The sequence below is a fragment of the Periplaneta americana genome, unplaced genomic scaffold, assembly GCF_040183065.1.
Source record: "Periplaneta americana isolate PAMFEO1 unplaced genomic scaffold, P.americana_PAMFEO1_priV1 scaffold_22, whole genome shotgun sequence".
Taxonomy (NCBI): domain Eukaryota; kingdom Metazoa; phylum Arthropoda; class Insecta; order Blattodea; family Blattidae; genus Periplaneta; species Periplaneta americana.
Genome location: NW_027185503.1, coordinates 1406456 through 1424744, shown reverse-complemented (window position 1 = coordinate 1424744; position 18289 = coordinate 1406456). Strand labels below are relative to the sequence as shown.

Below are 18289 nucleotides of genomic sequence, written 5' to 3'. Positions count from 1 at the left end.
CAGATTCTCTGGTGTGTAATTTTCTGAGTACAGCTGTCTGTGTATTGGATATTAAAAACTACAAAACTTAAGAATGTTTGATGACATTATTACCATTAAAATGAAATAGGAGAATGCAGAAAGTTACACAATGCAGAACTACATGCATTGTATTCTTCATCTAACATAATTAGGAACATTAAATCCAGATGTTTGAGATGGCATGTAGCATGCATGGGTTAATCTAGAAATGGATATGGAGTGTTAGTTGGAAGACCTGATGGGAAAAGACCTTGAGGGAGGCAGGCGTAGATGGAAGGATAATATTAAAATGGATTTGAGAGAGGTGGGATATGATGGTAGAGACTGAATTAATCTTGCTCAGGATAGGAACCTATAGTGGGCTTATGTGAGGGTGGCAATGAACCTGCGGGTTCCTTAAAAGCTATTTGTAAGTAAGTGATATAGATATTTATATGTGTGATTCTCTTCAGTATTGTCTGGAGGAAGCACAAAAGTTATAATGTCTAAGGAAAGACTAAAGGTATTACTTACTGATAAAATAAGAGGCCTACAAAATGTTGTAGTGTCCCGATCACTTTAGCAAGATCTCTTAGTAGAATAAAATGATTCTACCCTCTACATTTCAAGATAGTTAACGAAACATGCAGCAGCTATACCAAGATGCTATGTCTATTGTTGGAAAGCAAGGCAAACCTGATATTTTCTTAACTCTCACCTACAATCCACAATAACCCGAAATAGCTACTGCTTCACTCCCACATGAAAAACGGACTGATCATCCTGATTGTTACTTGTATTTTCACATTGAAACTCAGGAACTGAAGATGTATAGGTTCAATAAAAAGTATTTAGCAAAAAGAAAACCTTCAGAAGCATATGGAAGCAAATAACTACCAAAATGTCTGGTATTCCTCATTGGAAATAAATTTGAAAAATTTTAATTTGAACTTCTAATGAACTTAGTTTGCAGTATTTGCTGCACAAGCCACTAGTCTACTAGGAAGACGCCTGAAAAGAGAAGAGATATGGTCTAACTTCTACTGCACAGATGCTATGATGGATAGAGTATGGACACAACCAAATTAAGATCTTTGACATACACTTATAAGCTTTGCAGTTCATGGTTACCTCCACAAAATATGCAAGACAACCTGCTACCATACACCTGATGATGACTGTGTGTGTTCTTCATGTGAATCACATTGCGACAGATACCACATAACAAAATGCAGAAATTGATCTGTATAAAAGAATATAGCAAAGTGTAAACACTCGACAATATGCACGTTAATGCACTCTTCCTCTTTATCAAAAACATAACTTAAAAAATATATAGACTTTCTACTACAAAATACAGAGTCTTTCATAAGTAACGAGTCTATCGAAAAATCAACTGTTTTGGATAATTTTTTGAAATGATGTTCATCCTCATGAGAAAGAACCCTTCCCGGTGCCGTACAGTCGATTTGAAAACAAACTCCCCCTCCCCCGCCGCCACTCAAATTAAGCATTTACTCTGTAGACGAAGTGTTTCCAGGCAGGTGGATCAGCTGAACATGCTCAATCTGTTGGCCTCCGTGATCACCTGATTTAACTGCCTTGGACTTCTTTTTCTGGGGATTCATCAAGGATCTATCTATGCGACTAAGCCATGCACCATTCTTGAATTAGTGGAACGAATTGAACACACAATACAAATGGTTATGCATGACATGCTCACCAGAGTCCATGAAGAGTTGATACGTCGCTTACATTTGTGCATTCAGTGAATGGAAGATAGTTTGAAAATTGTACACCATAATTTGTCAACAATTGAAACTGGTTTTACATTTCTGTGTTTTAATCAAGGTTTAAAACACTAACCATTCTTTCATTTAATAGCTCTGGCAGCGAGGGGAGGGGGTGTTTGTTTCCAAATCGACTGTACGGCACAGGGAAGGGTTTTTCTCGTGAGGATGAACATCATTTCAAAAAATTATCCAAAATAATTAATTTTTCGATAGACTCGTTACTTATGAAAGACCCTATACACTATTAAGTACATAAATAAGATACCGTCATCCCATAACTATAGTCCTGGAACACAACTATGGTCCATTCAAATTTTGTACTTCATAACGTAGTACCTCATTTATCTATGTTTTTTCTGTACTGTAGTTTGAAGTCAGGTCACTGCAGCTATCTACAAACGGTCTATATTACTTCTACAATGTTCTTTGAATAGTTGTATCATGTACCATAGTTGTGTTCCCAGGATCATAATTATGGGAAATGACGGTACTTAATTTTCCTGTTTTTACACTTGTCCTCCAATTTTTAATTCCATTTTTATGAAATAAATTCTTTTTTTATTATGAGTATGGCAGTGGCAATACTGAATCTTATGTCTGAATCTCTTTTCTCTTATTTGCAGAGAGCAATCAGTGTAGTGCTGTAGTGCAATGAAACGTCAAAACATTGATCAAGTTTTTTTTCAGTAGTGGAGGTAGCAATAACACTGAAAAAAGTTGTTGTTTTCTAATGCCAGGCGTTTGACAATAAAGTCATTTGACCTCTTGCACTCCAATATTTTTCAAAGATATTATCATGACTAGCCACTGAAGCACAGATTTTGAGGTGTTCCGAATCCATTTCTTGGTTTGAGTTGCACAATGGGCAGTTAGGGGACTGATATATTCCAATTCTATGCAGGTGTTTGGCCAAACAGTTATGGCCTGTTGCCAATCTAAATGCAGCTACAGACGATTTTCGTGGTAAATCGGGAATTAACTGTGGATTTTGATGCAGAGAGTTCCATTTTTTCCCTTGGGATTGTGTTATCAAATTTTGTTTGTTGAAGTCTAAGTCATCATCATCATCATCCTTCACGAATTAGGCCTCTGTAGACCTGTTTCGGCCCCATCTAGCAGTCTTCTTAACGGTCTTCCTGGTCGACGATGTCCTCTAGGTTTATATTGCATCATAATTTTTGGGATTCTTGAATTTTCCATTCTTCTTACATGATCTAGCCAATTGAATTTGTATCTGCTGATTTTTTCTTCTACTGACTCTACTTCTAATTGTTCTAAAATTTCTTCATTCCTTTTTCGGTCTAAAAGAGTATATCCTGCTGTCCTCCTGAAAAATTTCATTTCCGTTGCTTTGATTCTGTTCATGTCTTTTTTCTTTAATGTCCAAATCTCGCTTCCGTATAGAAGGGTGGGTAATGCTAGTGTATTATATATTTTTATTCTTGTAGATTTTTGTACTAATTTAGCTTTTAATGTATTGTTTATTATTCCTAGAATTTGTGTAAATTTGGTAATTTTCTTGTTCACATCGTTTTCGTTTTGATAAGATATTTCACAACCCAGATAATTGAAATTTTGCACTTGTTCGAGGCATTGGTTATTGTGTGTTATCTTACTTCTGACTGGGTCTTGTCCTAAAAATGCCATTACTTTTGATTTTTGTGCTGAAATTTCCATCCCAAAATCTTTTAATATTTTATTTAATGTATACAATTCTCTTTGTAAATTATCCTCTGAATTGGAAATTATGACTTGATCATTGGCATAGAGTAAGGTATTTAATGTTAAAGCACTGGTTATTTTGATTCCTGATGTGTAGATTTGGTTCCATTTTAAAATAATTTCATTTATATAAATATTAAATAAAGTTGGTGATAGTGGACAACCTTGTCGAACTCCATTATTAACTAATTTTCTTTCGGATATACAGTTATTTATTTTGACACTTATTTTGCTGTCTGTGTAGATTTCTATTATATTTTGGAATAGCAAATTTGGAATATTTTTTTCTTGTAATATGTCGAATAAAAGGTCTCTTCGGACTTTATCAAAAGCTTTCACAAAATCAATAAAAGCTATATGGGTTTCTAAATTAAATTCTCTTCTTTTTTCCAACAATAGTTTGATACTAAATAATGGATCTACACATGATCTGCCTTTTCTAAAGCCATTTTGAAGTCTAAGTATGTAGATTTAATAAATTTTTTTCACAGAGTAATATGTAGATTTAGTAACAGGTCTGTAAATAGCAGTGCTGCCCTTCTTTGCTAAAGCATCCACATTCTCGTTTCCCAGGATTCCACAATGGGATGGTATCCATTGGAATACAATTCTTTTATTGAGTGATATTAATAGAGAGAGCATTTTAGTTATTTCTGCTGTTTGAGGTGAAGGTGTGTGTTTAGAGACGATTGATAGAATAGCTGCTTTGGAGTCTGACAATATAACTGCATTCTTAAATTTATTGATGTGGCATAGAAGATTCCTGAGACATTCATTTATTGCAATGATTTCACCATCAAAACTTGTTGTTCCATATCCAAGAGATCTATAAAGTGAGAAGAGACAGCACGTAACACCTGCACCGGCACCTTGTTCTCTGGAGATCAAGGATCCGTCGGTGTATAAATGAAGCCAGTTTTGTGGAGGGTACCTAATATTAATTGTCTCTAAAAACAATTGTTTCAGCATTTCAGTGTTTACTTCTGATTTCAGTATTTCTTCTGTTAAATTTAGATTATATTCTATATTTAATAGAGTTAAAGGGTTTGGTTTAATTTGTAAGTTTTCTTTTAAATTCGGGATATTGATTTTCTGACACTGAAAAATGTAAAATAGATGATAGAGTGGTTGGTGTTTCGGAAAGTGAAAAGTTAGAGGGTGTAAGTGCATGTGTAGATCATTTTCAGATGTTTCAAACAATTTGTCAGTGTGGTCAGCAGTGTCAGCTCCTGCATATTTCTTAAGAGGAGGAAAGAAGTTAACAGCGCAAAATGACACATTCTTGAGAGAAACATGCTATAAATTAGCCTAAATGCATACATGTAAGACCAGGTAGTGTTAGAGTTGGCCTTCTCTTTTGTATAGCAATAATCTGTTCTTGTAAGCTGATTTTCCTAAATTGTCCAAAATATGTTTTCACTTCCATTCATTGTTGGATAATTGTACAAATTAACAATTACAAGGAAATTCATAAACTCGTAGCATTTTTCGCGCACACTACAGCATCACACGTGTTGGAAGAGACTATAGCTACTAACACACAACCAGAACTGTTTTACGGAAGTGGGAATGGGAAATAATCTGTTAGGAAAGTGAGAACACTGCACCCACTCACGTGGTCTGTGTTGCCACATGTACATTTTACAAGTTCAGTATCACATGCTTTTGAAGAATATCAGTTCTTGTAAAGTCATACCGCTGTGGTCATACTATCATTATTGTTCAAAGCTGCAGGTGACCGATTAATTTTTTTATGTTAAAAATAATGTAATTTGGAGTACTTTCAATTTCAAATATATTTGTACAAAACTGACAACTTGGCTGTTGTCCTGTCTAGTAGACAATGAATGGAAGTGAATTTCAGGGGATCTGGGATACTAACTTAGAACTAACTACTTCCTCCTTGTTTTATATAAATCTAACTTCAACTTTCAGATATTCTCGAAAGTTTCACACCATGAATAGTAGGTTATATAAAGTGCAATGAATAATATGTTTCCTTTTATAATTAAAAAAAAAAAAGTTTACATGATGTCTTTCATAGCTTTACGTTAAAACTATTTTTATTGTGCCTCCTCCTAGATGTGTTATAGTCTGGTTGAATGCAGCATCGTTAGATGGCAGTGGTAGCGAGCTTGCTGCACGACCAGTCGGTTTGTATATTTCCCGCCCATGACTGATTCAGAGGAGGATCTCCTCCCTCTCCGTTCATTTACTTGTTTTAAAACTCTGCTTCTGTCTCTCGCCGCTAGTGCGCTGTTGTCTATGTGTGCTAACTGCAGTAAAGGAGGAATGGATTGGCTTTCCTCCACACAAACAATCTCACATCTTTCTCACAGTTTTCTAGTAGCACATGATTGCGCGTCGTTTAAAACTCAATCAATCGAGCGAGGTTTTCTTATAGCTGTGAACTTAAAAATTATCGAATCTTCTTCGAATTTCAAGGCAGATATTTCATTTAGTATTTACTTTCAAAAGAAGAAAAATGTGAGGAGGACGTTCCTCCCTTCCCTCCCCCGAGAAACCGCCACTGGTGGTCAGATATTCAAAGCTAGTTGATGTTGCACATATTCTATATTTCTCTTCTCTCAACATTTGTGAGTTTTTAAATAACTCTACACATAATTCTTCAATAGCATGTTGCTGTGCAGTTTCTCTTTATTTATAGTTGCTTATTGTTTCCTTACTTAACATATGATGTTAAATTGTATAAAGTCATTGACAAACAACAAGACGTTTTTGACCTACAGCATGATTTGGACAGACTATATGGAGTATCGATAATTTTCTTCTGTTAAATCTTAATAAATGTTGCTTTATGACGTATTCTAAAAATAAGACAGTTGCTCAAAATTCGTATGAAATTAATGGTGTGAAGTTATATCATTTAAGGATTTGGGTATTTATTTTACACACAACGTATGTTTTAAAATGCACTTAAATCACGTAGTAATTGATGCATATAGAAAATTAGGATTTATAATCAGAAATAGAAAAGAATTAAAAAACATAAATACTATTGATACTCTATATAAAACTCTAGTTAGGAGTAAGCTAGAGTATGCATCTGTAATATGGTCACCTCAGTTACAGTGCCATCAGATGCAAATAGAAAGGATACAGAAAATATTTTTACTTTATTTATATTTTAAAAAACATCATGTGTCGTCTTATGACAAGCAAATTTCATATAATCAGTTACTTTTTTAATTTAATTATAAAACTTTAACATCTCGACGATTAATAAATAGTCAAATTTTACTCTATAAGACTGTTAATGGTATATTGAATAACTGTGACTTTCTTAAATTCCTTCAGTTCAATGTAAAAAAAACAGAATTACGTCATAGGCAACTTTTTGTTATTCCCATTCCTAGAACTGTTTACTTCAAGAACTCTCCCTTGTTTGTTATGTGTAATACTTACAACTCTCTGTCTTTAAACTGTGATTCTCAATTAGATTTCAGTTTAGCAGTTGAAAAATTTCATACAATATTAAAAAGAATTGTATTTTCTTAGATATTTAAATTATGAAGAAGTGTATTATAATGTTTTTACTCTAGTTTTTAAATAATTTAGCATCATTATATTGACATTTGGCACTATATTAACTGCAATACTATATTCTAGCATCTATTACCGTTATGAATATTTTCTTTCTTTCGTTTGTGTTGTTTGTTTGTTTTTTTTTTCTTATTACCGTAAAGTGGGGTGACTTTGAACGCCGAGGTGACTTTGAACAGTAATTTAGCGCCCTTCTAAATTAAATGCTGTACCCTATTTCGAAAAAACTGAACTAATTTATTGACAACTTAAACAGTTTTTTCGCAATTGGGTACAGAATTTAATTTAGAAAGGAGCTAAATTACTGTTCAAAGTCACCTCAGCGTTCAAAGTCACCCCACTTTACGGTATGTATTTTGTGTATGTATCTGTGTAAGCCACCTGTAATTGGAAGCCTGCTTCTGTTGGTTGTGGATTTAAATAAATAAATATTTCATATTAAAATTATGAAATTTGGGTCATTAGCGAAAGAACTCTTTGTTAGAAAATTAGAATGTCACCACTGATTACACATAAAATAGCTTCCTGTACAATTCTTTTTGCAGTTTTGAGGCAACAGAGTGGCCCAATGGACATTATGTACACACCATAGCAGGCTACAAGGAGGAGCCATCTTGTTATCATTATTGGCTGCTGTATCAGGTCCCCACACTGCCTGAACCAGCCAGTCCTCCTGGAAATAATTTTGTCACACCAGTCGGTAAGTTGAATTACTGTGAAACTGATGCTCAGATAGTATATCTTGCTCATATTTAAAAATGGTAGCAGGAAGACCATGCTAAAAGGGATGAAGTTACAGGAGAATGGAGAAAGTTACACAACGCAGAGCTGCAAGCATTATATCCTTCACCTGACATAATTAGGAACATTAAATTCAGATGTTTGAGATGGGCAGGGCATGTAGCACGTATGGGCGAATCCAGAAATGCATATAGAGTGTTAGTTGGGAGGCCAGAGGGGAAAAGACCTTTGGGGAGGGCGAGACGTAGATGGGAAGATAATATTAAAATGGATTTGAGGGAGGTGGGATATGATGGTAGAGACTGGATTAATCTTGCTCAGGATAGGGACCAATGGCAGGCTTATGTGAGGGCGGCAATGAACCTCCGGGTTCCTTAAAAGCCAGTAAGTAAGTAAGCAGGAAGACCATATTGATTTCAGTTTTTAGGATTTTTAGGTTATGTTTTTGAACATTTGAGAGAAAACAAACCTGTTTCATTCATTATACAGTACATGCTCTGGGACCTGGCATGAATAAACTCTGTTCTTATAACTCCTTTCACGACGTACATATCTTATTTTATTTTTCACATCATTTTTGACACAATCATTTACACCCCACCTCTGGCTACTAGCAACAGGCGTCTATAATGAACACCGATCAAAATACCCCTCATTTCTCGTGAAAAACAACTGAATAGACTACAGTGGACTATAGTGGACTTTATGTTGTCAGCAAACAGCTGTATACATTAAGAAGATTGATTATTATTGACATATTCATTCATAGTGTTCTGCCCAAGGGCAAGTCTTTCAATTCAATTTATTAAGTCATTAAACATACAGTGATAGGCTTCGTCACAATACAGAAGGGAGGAGAAAAAACATAGATTACATTTGAAAATACACATATAATTGAAAACAGTAAAGTTTAATTAGAATGAAAACACAAAACATTTTGAAACTCTAAAATTAATGAAAACACTTCACTCCTAATGTAATAATTGTAACTAAATGTAAATAACTTTATTTATTAGAAAACAATTTCGTATGAATTTATGTTAAGAAACTCATCTACAGAGTAGAAAGGATTAATTAAAAGCCAATTATAAAATCTAGCTTAGAAACTATTGGTTGGTAACTTATAATATTGACTGGGAAGCTTATTATGTAATTTCATCCCCATGCCAGAAAAATTTATACTAGTTTTATGTAATCTACAATATGGAATATTAATTTGTTCACTATTTCTAATTTCATGATCATGTATATTGGCTATTAATGAGTAATTGTCTATATTTTGTCGAGTACAAACCCAGCATTCTCCAGTCCTTCCTACTTTCTTCCTTTCTCTTTGTCTCCTCATATGATCCATATATCTCAATGTCGTCTGTCATCTGATATCTTCTTCTGCTCTGAACTCCTCCCGTTCACCATTCCTTCCAGTACATCCTTCAGTAGGCAGTTTCTTCTCAGCCAGTGACCCAGCCAATTTCTTTTCCTCTTTCTGATCAGTTCCAGAATCATTCTTTCTTCATTCACTGTTTCCAACACAGCTTCGGTTCTTACTCTGTCTGTCCATTTCACATGCTCCATCCTTCTCCATATCCACATTTCAAATGCTTCTATTCGCTTCTCTTCGCTTCATCGTAATGTCCATGTTTCTACCCCCATACATGTTTCTGCTGCACTCCACACAAAGCACTTCACTTCCAGAGATCCGCAGAAGGTGCTCCTTTCTCTATTAAAAGCTTCCTTTGCCATTCTTATTCTCCTTTTGACTTTTAGCATATTGTACTTCTAAATATTTCTTCACAATTAGATCGTTACAACAGTTTCTCAACAGCAGTATCTTAAAGACAATATATTTTGTCCATTTTCATTCCTACAGAATAATATTTTTTGGGGAAATTCAGCAGATAGTAAAAATATAGCCTTTTCTTATTACCAAAAAGAGCAATTAGAATAGGTAATATTTGGAACAAAGGCTAGAGAATCATATAGACCTTTTTTTTTTTTTTAATGAGAGATTCTGACCTTAACAAATCAGTTGAAGCATTCAGAGCTAAAGTGAATCAAGTCACAAATATTCATAAATTGAATTTAAATCGTTTTCTGATTATCTGAAGTTGGATCTTTTCCGAGGAGTAATGGATGAAGTCCTAATTCCAAGCATTTGCCGGTAGGTGACACCAGTCACTTTTGGCTCAGATTATTTGTTCACGATGTTCTGAGCCATATTGGATCAAGTCAACAGAGCGTTGCATCAATTAACATCACAATATTATGTATGTTTTATAAATCTAGAATTTGAGAATGAAGCAATAAAATTATTGCTAGTCAAATTAGATAATCCACTAGAGCAAGTCAACTTTAAGTCCTATTATCTCAAAACTACGTCTCATGGACTTGATCCACTTTAGCCCTGAACGCCTTATATATACTTCTTAATAAATTTCCTCTTATGTAATAAAGAAAATTTTCCAACTAATCCAGCCATATATAGTATATATACTCGCAGAAAGAATGATTTTCATATACCATCGTCATATTTATAATCCTATGAAAGGGGAGTACTGGTATGTTACATGGCAGTAAAAATTTTTAATAGTCTTTCTGAAGACATTATGAATCATAACCAAAATCCTGCATTATTTAAGGTAAAACTAAAAAAAATACTTAATATCTCACACTTTCTATTCTGTAGATGAATTGTTGACATTTCACAGTACTGTGTAAATATTTAATATTATTAAATGGTAAACATATTTCATTGTATAATATGTTACTTGTTTATCCTCTTCAAAATGCTCCCCTTCACCAGCTTTCTGACCGGTTTCTCAAAAATGTGGATAAGTTAATTAAAAGTTCAGTGAAGGAAATTTTATGTTTGCCAGGAGACACGCCCGACGCGATGTTGTACACAGAACGTAAATATAAAGGTCTCAGCCTTTTCAATGCTCAATGGAAGCATATTTACAGCATCTGAATATTTGCGACACATTATTGAGAACCTCGAATCCTCTTGTCGTTTCTACAAGGAACATAGCAGCAGAAGAGAAAGTCTGTTCAAGGAAGTTAAAAATTCCACCTGAAGATCTGGATATAAGTAACATCAATGTCCATAAACTACGACAAAATCTTAGGAAACAAGAGTACGATAAATGGTGTGCGCTTCCTCATAAAGGAAAAGGTGTTATTATATTTCAAGAATATACTCCCGGAAATAAATGGATTTTTTCTAAGGAGGATCTGTCTTCCTCTGAATGGCGGGACGCAATTAAGATGAATGCTAATGTAGCATCAGTGAGAAGTCTTCATGGGAGATCCTTGGACGGTTACCGTTGCAGATACTGCAACGAGATTGAAACCTTAGCACACGTCCTAGGATCCTGTCAGCATGGAGAACTCCTAAGAAATTCACGCCCTCATAATATCCGAAAACTAATAGCACAGGCCCTTAGAAAAAGATCCTTCGAGGTCCATGAAGAGGTGCACAGCTTTGGGTCTGAAGGCGGCAGAATTAGAAGAGCGGACATCGTGGCTCTAGACAAGACTAATAGTAAAGCCTTTATACTGGACCCAACTGCTAGATTTGAGATGAGTCAGACCCAACCATCTGAGGTTAACAAAGAGAAACAAAATATTTATGAGCCTACTATTCCGAATTTTCGTGAAAAATATCAGATGGAAGGCACCTGGGAAGTACATGGTTTAATGATTGGAGTAAGGGGCACCATCCCACGATCAACTGTAAACACTATCAAAACATTTGGAATCCATGATATCATTCCAAAAATAATTACTTCTAGCATTAAAGGGTCTGTGGCAATTCTGGAAAATCATTTATACGGAATATCATAATTTCCCCCCTTTCTATCAGTTAGTGTGTGATTGTTACAATATATGTACAAATTTATTAATTCTTAAATTTAAGCTCTGAGTTCACATTTCAATTTGACTCATCTATTCACTGTAATCGTTATTATTCTTATATGTGCATTATTCTGTGTTTTTGGCAACCCAGGATGCCTGGGCAGACTATTTTTTGGAAATAAATTACATATTATATAGTTTTAATTTTGTATATATATATCATATTAGCATCCATCCAGAAAACTTGTAACCTTACAGCCACTTCAGGTTCAATGTCACTCCTAATGCTAAAACCTATATTTCCATAAAAGTGTGCTACTCATATCAGAATCACCATTAACAACTTTCAAAACAGTAGTGTCGTCTGCTAAGATAATAATTTTCCCTGGAATGCAGCTGGTAAATCATTGACATCAACAATAAAAAGAAATGCACACAAAATTGAGCTTTGAGAAAGTTCAACATTAAGAGTAGGCCTGTACTGGGAAGGTATTTTCTCCTCAAATTCAACAACTTACTGCCTATTCATAAGATAACCATTCTACTAAGGAAATCTCGTTTCCTTTATACCATAAAATATAAGTTTATTCTTGACGGCCTTATCTCTACCAGGTTAAATAAATAAATACTAAATAAATAAGTAAATACTAAATATCATAAATAGAGACAGTCAAAATTCTTGAATTAAAGGGGCTAAAATTCTTGATTAAAAAGGATAAAAATTCTTGAGTAAACCTGAAATTTTCACTCTGTTTTATTAAATTATTATGTTGCTTAAGATAATTGACAATTATAATTATATATTCAAAGCTTTACGTTGACAACAATTCTAAGATACTTAACATTATTTAACATTCATAGTTATTAAACACTACTCAAACTCTCACAGATTACATCCCAATATCAAAAAAACTGACAAATTTATCAAAAGTGAATTACATAAAAATAATAAAAACAATATTACTAGTACAAAACCTGAAATATTTCATCAAAATTTTACTTCCAAAGAATTAACTCTAGCTTTACAAAATTTAAAAACCAAGAAATCTCCTGGCCCCGATAACATTCATTCCGAATTTTTTAAACATCTGGGGGAAAAAGCCAAGTCTGTACTTTTATCCATTTGCAATTTGTCATGGAACACCTCAGTTCCTGCAGCTTGGAAAAAAGCAATCATTGTACCAATTCACAAAAAAGGGAAACCTGCTCATGATGTTAAAGTTATCGACCAATAGCACTGTTAAGCATGATAGCAAAAACCATGGAGTCCATGATCTCCAACAGATTAACTTGGTATTTAGAATCCCAAAATCTTTTATCACCAAGGCTTTCGACAACTACACCCTACCAATGAACAAGTCATACGCCTCGGCCAAGAAATAAAAGACAGTTTTAACAAGAAAGAAGATACCTTGGCAATATTTATTGACTTTCAGCTAGCATATGACTCTGTTTGGAGAAATAAATTATTACTAAAACTCCAGAAATTAGGTATCTCCAGCAATATGTTCAGATGAATATCAGAATTCCTTAGTCAACGATTCATTGCCACTAAATTCAATAACTCACTTTCTAGTTACAGACAAACATATCGAGGTCTACCTCAGGGCGCTGTCCTCAGCACAACTTTATTCAATATTTATATAAATGACTTACCCTTCCTATTAGAGGAATCAAACATGAAAACAGCACTATTTGCAGATGATATAGTTTTGTGGACTTCCGGATCTTACAGACATAGAGACAAAATTCAAAATTCTGCTCTTAAAGCTCTAAATCAACTACATGAATGGAATACATCAAATTTGATGACACTTAATTTAAGCAAAAGTAACTACCAAATATTTTCACTCGGTAAAAAAGAAAGAGAATTCAATATCCAATACAATGGCCAACACCTTCCTAGGACTTATGAATCCAAATATCTTGGAGTTATTTTCGATAGTAAGTTAACATGGAGCAACCATTTGAAATACATTTCTGAAAAAGCTCGTAAAAGATTCTCCCTTCTAAAAAGACTAGCAGGAAAGAAATGGGGATGCTCTAGGAATACTTTGACCACTACATACAAAATGTTTATACAGCCAGTGCTGACATACTGCGGAGAAACTTTAATTACTTCACCTTTCATAAACGAAATAGAATATGTTCAAAACCAAGCTCTCAGACTCCTTACTGGTGGAATCAAAACAACTCCAATAGATTCTATGGGATTCCTCACTAATATTAACAGCATCAAAATGACAATAGAAGAAAAAGCACTGATTCAGTATGAAAAACTTATTAGATTACCAGGAAACAATTGGCATTCATACAGTCCTCTCTGTAGATTGAAAACTCAAAAAAGTTTCATATCCATTGTTCAAGAATTAAAACAGAAAATCAATATCCCGAATTTAAAAGAAAACCTACAAATTAAACCAAACCCTTTAACTCTATTAAATATAGAATATAATCTAAATTTAACAGAAGAAATACTGAAATCAGAAGTAAACACTGAAATGCTGAAACAATTGTCTTTAGAGACAATTAATATCTGATACCCTCCACAAAACTGGCTTCATTTATACACTGACGGATCCTTGATCTCCAGAGAACAAGGTGCCGTTGCAGGTGTTACGTGCTGTCTCTTCTCACTTTATAGATCTCTTGGGTATGGAACAACAAGTTTTGATGGAGAAATCATTGCAATAAGTGAATGTCTCAGGAATCTTCTATGCCACATCAGTAAATTAAAAAATGCAGTTATATTGTCAGACTCCAAAGCAGCTATTCTATCAATAGTCTCTAAACACACACCTTCATCTCAAACAGCAGAAATAACTAAAATGCTCTCTCAATTAATATCACTCAATAAAAGAATTGTATTCCAATGGATACCATCCCATTGTGGAATCCTGGGAAATGAGAATGCGAACGCTTTAGCAAAGAAGGGCAGCACTGCTACTTACAGACCTGTTACTAAATCTACGTATTACTCTGTAAAAAGATTTATTAAATCTACATACTTAGACTTCAACAAACAAAATTTGATAACACAATCCCATGGGAAAAAATGGAACTCTCTGCATCAAAATCCACAGTTAATTCCCGATTTACCACGAAAATCGTCTGTAGCTGCATTTAGATTGGCAACAGGCCATGATTGTTTGGCCAAACACCTGCATAGAATTGGAATATATCAGTCCCCTAACTGTCCATTGTGCAACTCAAACCAAGAAATGGATTCGGAACACCTCAAAATCTGTGCTTCAGTGGCTGGTCATGATAATATCTTTGAAAAATATTGGAGTGCAAGAGGTCAAATGACTTTATTGTCAAACGCCTGGCATTAGAAAACAACAACAACAACATTCATAGTTATACGCAGACAACAGTTCTAAGTTTGTCATTGTAAGATTTGTTCTTCTATTTGTTAGCACACACGAGAACTGTGAAAAAAAACTTTCCCAGTCAACATTAGAAACTGGAACCCATATAGCTTGGAGTGCTCCATCCACAAAATCACTCTGATCTTCATGTAACAACAGCAAACCTTCTCGCACTGAAAGTCCAGGACTATTTTTAACTATGTGCATTTTTCAAATAGAACTTCTAAAATTTCCAGATTTAGATAATGTATTTATTAATTGCAGAAAAATTGCTTCTTTTCGCGAATAACAGCAGAAAATATGCTAAATTCGCGATTCATAGGATTTTTGCGATTTTTCGCGAGCATTTCGCGAGTTGAAACGTGTAAGTATGTGATTATTTTTACGTGAACCATGTTTTAAACTATGTTTATTTGGTTTTTAGGTTTCTCGCGATTTTGCAAGTCACGAATTTTGACTATCTCTAATCATGAGGCAAGCGATCAAATGCCTTACACAAATCACATAAACAAGTCAGCAAATTCTGTTTTAATTCAAGGATATTGGTATTGAAAACCTATAGAACAACATTTTCTACCATTATGGTAGTTGATTTGCCATATCTAAATCTGCCTAAAACCAACGTATTGCTCATGAAGCAAATTATTTTCTTCAAAATATGTAAAAACTGTCTATTCATGACATCCTCTAATGCTTTGGATAATTGTTCAAATTATATACCACAGTCTAATAGATACAGTCACGCAACTTATACGTATAAAATATGCCAACATTTGACAGCTGGCGCGACAGTAGCCCTCTAGCGGCAGGCAAGTTAAAAGTGTGCACACGACATATGATAACACATCAGAAAACGGGTTTTGCGTAATTTATTATATATTTTTATGCTATACAATAAGTGTATATGGTTCTTATTAATTCTACTTCAGAATCCTGGAAGAATTTCACATGCAGTTAATCTACAAGTTTCAGAAGCTGGGAATAAACGTAATTCTTTCTGCTCCTTACAACTGAATCATGGCCCTGATCATGTATCATGGTTTGAAATAATATAATTGTTCGTGCGTGGTCGGTTAATTCAGTTCATTCCTAAATATATTTATGAATCATTGGAACTTTGTATTTCCTGTGAGAAGAGTAAAAATTAGTAGCTTAAAAATTGTAGGGCATATCGCGTGGTGAACTCTTCTCCCCATTTCCTGAGAAATTAACGATTTTGCATACCGCAAATTGGGGTAAACTCGGCCGCTGAGATAAACTTGAAAATAAAGAAAAGAGGAGGATTTAAACATTAATATGAAGTTAATTATTTTTCCATTTCTTAAGAACCGGTATTTCCTTTATTATTTTGAGTCACAAATAGTGATGATGTATGGTTTAAATTTTTATGCCAAGTTTACAGCATTTGACATTACATTTCCAGTTTTCACACATAATGCCCAATTTTAACTTATCCTACCTATATAATACGTAATTTACATGCACTTACTGTTAATATGACGTAGGTGAAAACAAGTAAATGAACACACAATTTTGTTGAAAAAATTGTAACTTCAATTAACCCAGAAAATGTAGGCCTAATTTTATTTTCAGAGCAGAAGTGGTGTAAGTCAAAAATGGGTAATGAGGGGTTAAAGTAAACATTCTGTAAAATACAGCGCAAAGTGGCAGTTAATATTGAATGTATTTAAACTATTAATAGTCAGTGAATAGCACGAAGGATATATTAATTGCTACTTTGCGCTGTATTTTACAGAATTTTTACTGTAAACCTCATTACCTGATTTTGACTTATACCATTTCTGCACTGAACGGCTCAAATAATCACTGGGAATGTACAATCAACACCAATAACAGTCATGCAAATTATTACAGAAAAGATTGCTTTTTATATTAAATTTAAAAAGGCTCTTTTATTTCTTGAGAACCTAATACGTCTGCCACATGAATCTACACCAACACATCAGAAATTTAAAGACACAGTCTGGATTTATTCAAGAAGTGAATATTTTGCAAAAGGATTACTATACTCCATGAAATCTTGCAAAATTAACACCATGATACCTACTTGAATGCTATATAACATTCAACTTTTGAAAAATATAAAGAAAAAAGCACGAATACAAAAATTATGGAATTACTTGCATTAAAAACTGTAGATATATTATCCAAAATCGGAATGGTTACACATTTACACATATGATCTCTGCAAAAAATAATACAATGTAATAGGTATTTACTTTGTTTTTATTTAAACTGTCCTTCCTGACATACAAATAGGTAACTGATAAATAATAAATGTTTTAACGAACAAAATACGTAGGGTACCTACAACGTGGATTATTGGTTATGACTGAGTTACGATTTTCTCTTGGTCTTTAGGGAATCTGAGGAACAACAAATTCGGAGATTTAAACTTGTTGTTACTGCAATTTTCGTCATTGCACACATTGCCTTTATTCCGACGCATGATTAAAACGTTATTATAACATCTCGCATCCCTTTAAAGCACGTGCTGGCTGTATCACCCCTATGACCAGTGCCTTGCCTGCCGCTTGGGCGCTAGTGTCGCGAATGTTGGCAAAAAAAGTGTTGAAGTTGCGCGACTGTATATATTAGACTGTGTTATATACTTAAGTAAATAAGGATATTATAATGTATCGGGTACCCATATATTCAGATACAGTAGTAATATGACTTCAAAACTGTTAAAATTCCATTCTGTTACAATAAATTTGCCAGTACAGTAATTAACTGAAGTGTATAAAGTATTTTAATTGTTTAATAGAATTTGAATTGAAATTCTAACCAAAATTATTTACAGACATACTGCTGCAAAATTCTTCATAAATATGTTCGAAATAATGTAAACACAAAGTTTTAATCAGCGAAAAGAACATCCTGATTTCTTCAGAGTTTGTACGACAAGATTCTGTGAGAAGTGACAGAGTATGTTTTGAAAAGCAATATGACTTTAACCCTACAAGAGGCTATTTAGCATCAGTATTACACTGTGGAAACATGCTTATGTATAGTTTATTTTGACAAATTAGATTTCGTTATTAGAAAACTGACCATATTTGATAGTACGGAAAATTGAAATTACTTCAGACTTCGTTAATAATAGTATTGCTTCCTCATCACTTAATGTTTTGTTTTGGTAATGCATTCTATCATTGTAAATGTAGAATAATTGAACATAAATACTGAGTGGGGCAGATGAAAGTAGCCCACCTTCTGTTT

At 33.9% G+C, this 18289-nt stretch overlaps 1 protein-coding gene across 26 annotated transcripts in view; it reads left to right on the top strand.

The window, feature by feature from the left end:
• The window catches only part of LOC138693821 (DNA mismatch repair protein Mlh1-like), a 173154-nt gene that overhangs the window by 141043 nt on the left and 13822 nt on the right, over positions 1-18289 (top strand). For 25 of the 26 annotated variants that reach the window (XR_011330518.1, XR_011330524.1, XR_011330516.1 and 22 more), the window contains one exon: positions 7625-7779. The gene's annotated coding sequence lies outside the window, so the exon portion shown is untranslated. Of the gene's footprint in view, positions 1-5597; positions 5669-7624; positions 7780-18289 lie in introns of all 26 variants that reach the window. The other variant, XM_069817644.1, reaches the window with a different exon arrangement.